The sequence below is a fragment of the Trachypithecus francoisi genome, unplaced genomic scaffold (assembly GCF_009764315.1).
Source record: "Trachypithecus francoisi isolate TF-2019V2 unplaced genomic scaffold, Tfra_2.0 Lachesis_group2, whole genome shotgun sequence".
NCBI classification, from domain to species: Eukaryota; Metazoa; Chordata; class Mammalia; order Primates; family Cercopithecidae; genus Trachypithecus; species Trachypithecus francoisi.
The window spans coordinates 39,000,486-39,006,028 of record NW_022681465.1 but is presented as its reverse complement, the minus strand read 5'-3'; the positions used below and the strand labels follow the sequence as shown (position 1 = coordinate 39,006,028).

General features: G+C 39.4%; 1 long non-coding RNA gene across 1 annotated transcript; it reads left to right on the top strand.

Moving 5' to 3' along the window:
• Positions 1–483: 483 nt before the first annotated feature.
• LOC117064427 lies at positions 484–4,326 on the top strand. Its single transcript, XR_004429450.1, has 3 exons — positions 484–673; positions 1,434–1,901; positions 4,214–4,326. It is a non-coding gene; the product is annotated as an uncharacterized LOC117064427 (long non-coding RNA).
• Positions 4,327–5,543: the final 1,217 nt, after the last annotated feature.

Below are 5,543 nucleotides of genomic sequence, written 5' to 3'. Positions count from 1 at the left end.
TACTTTCTTTCTCTTTTACATTTTAAAAAATCCAGAGAATGATTCAAAATACAGAAATCATCATTCATGATAATTTTCTCAAATATGAGAATTCACTGGATGGTAAAAATTGGAGGAATCCATGGCTCTCAGAGAGTCCCATGAATAGAGGAAATACCTAAATCAGTAGTTTTTAGCATCTCTTGGATCACAGATCTATTTGAAACTCTTTTTAGAAAAATGCATATATATACTTAGACAATTTTGTATTTGTTTTTAGGGGTTTTCAGCCTCTCTAATGCTTATAGACCCAAGTTACAAGCAGCTGATCTACATGGATACTTTCACGATGTTGTATTTGATTTTACAGAGAGATACGTTTCTTAGAAAACACTAATGTGAGGGAGAACAAATGAACACACTAGAAATAATATCTTTATTTTAGCTAACTATGAGGAACTAGAGCTTCCTCAAAGGACTCATGTTTCCGTTTTTGTCATCAACAGGATCTAAATCCAATACTTCACTGAGCAAGAACATGGGCTCTTCAATCCTGTAACTGGGAGCGCTGTGAGAGTGATTTTGTCAGCTGCGTGGCTCTGAAGTATCACTTTCAACTGAAGCATTTGGAAAAGTTCACTGTGAAAAATGTGGCCAAGAAGTCCGGAGGGAGAAGCTCCAAGATCACAGTAAGGTACAAATGGGTGAAACCTTTGAGTTTTCTCCGCTTTTTCTACAACACTCACGCCTTTTGTTGGCTGGTTTTGGTTTTTTATTCTTTTAACTGAGCTCTATTAACAGAAAACTAAAAATTAAAACAAAAACTTGGGGCCATAGGACAGATGGTGGGGTGTAGTGACTAAAGCTCCTCTGCTATAAAGTACCCATCTCATGGGGCCACAGCAAAGGACATGTAGCAGAATGCCCTGGACCTGGAGTGATAAATCCAGGGAGGCTGCTATTATTGTCATTGCTATTTCAAAGTGCTTTGTGCAGTGACATGATTCTCATAATCCTAGAATTTCTCTCTGTCTCTGTCTCTCTCTCTCTCTTTTTTTAAGAGATAGGGTCTCACTATGTCACCCAGGCTGAAGTGCAGTGGCTATTCACAGGTGCAATCATAGTGCACTACAGCCTCTAACTCCTGGGTTCAAGTGATCCTCCTGCCTCAACCTCCCGAGTAACTGGGACTATAGACATGCACTACTGTGCTTGGCTTTCAGCACTGTGCTTCTTATGGTTCGTTCCTTTATTATCTACAGTAGTTTTCCATACATATTAGAAGAGGTAATTGACTTTGTTTTGCTCTTTTTGAGAATTTCAGAATGAACATTTACTGTGCCCGTGAATGGGAGCATTTAGTGAGAAACCAAATGAAGACCAGCAGATCTTTCAAATAGCTCTTATAATTCCTTGTTAAATATCTCCCTTTTCTCAGTCTGTGTGCATGACAGGTCAACCATGGAGACACACAGCCCAAACTGGGAAAATCCAGGAGAAAGGAATATAAAGCATATGGCTTTAAAAATGTCAAAAACTTGTAGGTTGTGTCCTAGGCACTTTGGAACAGTCCTTAGTCAGGAGAACCATGAAATACAGAGCATCATTTCACAGTCAGTAAAAGAGGCAAAACAGGTGTCTGGCATTTTCCTTCTGTGGAAGTTCATACAGCATTTAAACCATATTTTGGTTTTCCTTCAATGCAAGGCATTGTGGGTTGTTTCCAAGAACAGGAAAAAGAGAAGAAAGAGAATGCAACCAGGATGTGGATTGGGACTTCAGGTGGAGGAGGTGGAGGATAATCCTGCAGAGCCGCATTTAAGGAGGAAGTTGGGAACCCAAGACTAAGTTCAAAGACAACATAGTCAGAAACACAATTCTGGAGGCCTCCATTCAGAAGTGGGACTGTGTCAAGGGTCCAGGTGGGTGTCAAGTGTGTGGGCTACTCATATTCAGGAGATCCAGTCATTTGTATCATAACCTCAGGTGTTGGAGGAGGTAGCAGGCAGAACTCCAAGGCCAAGGAAAAGGACTGAGCAAGACAAAATAACAGGCAGGTTTGGTCATGGGTGGAGAAGGGATTGGGTGAAACTTAGGGGCAGATCCCATGACACAAACCAACTTGCTATGGCGGAAATCAAACTGTGACCTGGCCAAGTTGGGCAGGTGAGGTAGGGAGAGCATCTATCCAGGGATGGCTGTGGGGAGCTTCAGGTCTTAATGCACTGGCAAAGAAGAAGACTTTAGGTTTGAATTTTCACAAACCTCTCAAATTATGCAAAAAGCACCCGAATTTGCAAGAAAATTCTAACTATCACCAGAGGTTTGAGGTGAATTGCCTTAGGACTTGGAGTGGGCCAAGGTAGCCAGTAGGGCTTGTAGGAGGAGCAGGAGTTGGGGTCCATGTCTGAGAATTTCAAAGACAGAGATAGAGAAAGTAAATAAATAAGATTAAAACTGACTCTGGGGTCTGGGACTGAAATCTGGGAAAAGGATTGTGAAGCAGTATATTTGGACTAAGTAAGTAGTAAAAATCTTACTATTTCTCAGGTTGATTGGGGATTTTGCAGATAATGTGCATATATATTAATAATTAAGCCATTCTTCAAAATGTTGACATAGGTGGTTTTAGTAAAGAGTCAGCTGGATAGGCTGACAAAAGAGACGATGCTGGAGTTTCTGGGGTGGGGAAACTCTGCAGGTAACCAGTGGCTTACAACTGTCCCCAAATAATTTTGCCAAATGCATGAGTTTCCTGCTCTTACAGACACTTCTTTAGATGAAAGCATTGACTTCTGAAGGTAATATTTACAAGCACATGTAAGTACATTCAACCAGGAAGAACACTTCTGTGAATTAGTACACATTATTTTATCAAATTAGCTCATTACTATTTTAAAAGCAGATTCTCTAAGGGGAAAAAAATATTTTTTTAATTACCAACAAGAAATAATAGTCTAGAACAGGGACTCCAAGATTTCCCTGTCAGAGACTCCTTTACTATTTTATACATTTCATCCCTTGCAAACATCTATATTAAAAGATTTAGTTATGAAATGTTGGAGTGCAATTTACTCATTTAGGAAGAATTCTAGTCTTAATCCCATCCACACATCCCTAACTTCTGTGTGCCCAACTTCTTTGTCCTGACTTGTTTATATTAATTTGATCTGGTAAGATAGGTAATCCGAGTCAGGAGCAATAAATATATAGTACAATAGAGTGTAGGTCTACAGAAGATAGAGAAGAAGTAAGTGAGATTTTTAAAGGCCTGCCCATGTCAAAAATAACCAGAAAACTGATATTACCCCTTTTGCTTATGTATTTATTTTCTGCCCTCTGCTCTCATATTTAGTCTTGCCTCTAAACTAACTGATGGTTGCTACTCTGTGAAAGTCTGTTGACAAATTAAAATTTTTTCAAGGAAACATAATTGATTCCTATACAAAGGACATCACTGAAAGTGATTAATTCACTTTTGATAAACATTCCCTAAAAAGAGCTAAAAGGAGTAGTGTATCTATTAGCTATCATGTTTCAAGTAAAAGAATCAAAGTGTGAACAAACAAACAAATAAACTAATCTGTTAATTTGGCATAATTGATGAAACAAGTGACTTTTTATCCCTTGAGTCTTGGTATAGTTTCTCGTTACTGTTCTAAGTATGTTGTGATTTCCATTATGAATTCCTCTATGAGCTCTGAATTATTTAAAAGAAAAATTGCTACAAGTATGAGATATTTACGTTTTTTTCGTGTACCCCTCTTAACACGGTATGATCTCAATACGCCTCCAAAGTAAGAATTGTACCCACTTGGCCGGGCGCGGTGGCTCAAGCCTGTAATCCCAGCACTTTGGGAGGCCGAGAAGGGCGGATCACAAGGTCAGGAAATCGAGACCATCTTGGCTAACACGGTGAAAACCCGTCTCTACTAAAAAATACAAAAAACTAGCCGGGCGAGGTGGCGGGCGCCTGTAGTCCCAGCTACTCGGGAGGCTGAGTCAGGAGAATGGCGTAAACCCGGGAGGCGGAGCTTGCAGTGAGCTGAGATCCGGCCACTGCACTCCAGCCTGGGCGATAGAGCGAGACTCCGTCTCAAAAAAAAAAAAAAAAAAAAAGAATTGTACCCACTTTCCCACTGGGAAAACTGAGGCAAGAGCAGCTAAGCTGCTCACCTAAGGGCAAGAAACTAGTTTGTAGTTGCTCTCTGGGATATTTTGTCTCCTATCACAGGGACTGTCCTGAGCTAAGACAGGAAAGTTTTCCAAGATGTCCTGGTTATGTGTGGGCTTTCATGCTGTCCTTATCTACCCCCAGGCGATGAAGCAGGGACAACAGACATAAGGTATGTAGTTGGCCTGTCCTAGTCTCTGGCAATCTGTCCTCTATGGCTCTCACGGGCACATTTTGTCTTTCTGATCTTCTTTCTCAGAGTTCATTGTTCTTCCTAGTTTATCTTTCCTTCTCTGTTTCTCTCTCCTTGTTCACTAAGAGTCCTGTTTCTTTGCCCCCATCTGTCGTTATTTTATTTTATTTCAATAGTTTTTGGGGAACGGGCAGTTTTTTGTTACATGGATAAGTTCTTTAGTGGTGATTTCTGAGATTTTGATGCACCCATCATTCGAGCAGTGTACACTGTACCCAGCATGTAGTCTTTTATCCCTCCCACCCTTCTCCCCAAGTCCCCAAAGTCCATTATATCATTCTTACGCCTTTGTGTCTTAATAGCTTAGCTCCCATTTATAAATGAGAACATACGATGCTTGGTTTTCCATTCCTGAGTTATGTCACTTAGAATTCCAATTCCATCCAGGTTGCTGTGAATGCCATTATTTCATTCCTTTTTATGACTGAGTAGTATTCCATGGTGGAAATACATCACATTTTCTTTAATCACTCATTGGTTGAGGGGCATTTAAGCTGGTTCCATATTTTTTGTAATTGTGAACTATGCTGCTATAAACATGCATGTGCAAGGGTCTTTTTCATAAAATGACTTATTTTCCTCTGAGTACATAACCAATAGTGGGATTGCTGGATCAAATGGTAATTCTACTTTTAGTTCTTTAAGGAATCTCCACACTGTTTTCCATAGTGATTGTACTAGTTTACATTCCCACCAGAACTGTAAAGGTGTTCCCTTTTCACCACATCCATGCCAACATCTATTTTTTTTTTAATTTTAAAATTATGGCCATTCTTGCAGGAGTTAAGGTGGTATCTTATTGTGGTTCTAATTTACATTTCCCTGATAATTAGTGATACTGAGTATTTTTTTTAATGTTTGTTGGTGATTTGTAAATCTTCTTTGAGAATTGTCTATTCACGTCCTTAGCCCACTTTTTGATGGAATTATTTGGGTGTTTTTTTTTGTTGTTGTTGTTTTTTCTTGCTGATTGAGTTCCTTCTAGATTCTGGATATTAGTCCTTTGTTAGATATGTAGTTTAAGAATATTTTTCTCCCACTCTGTAGGTTGTCTGTTCATTATGCTGATTTTTTCTTTTGCTGTGTGGAAGCTTTTTAGTTTAATTAGGTCCCATCTACTTATTTTTGGTTTTTGTT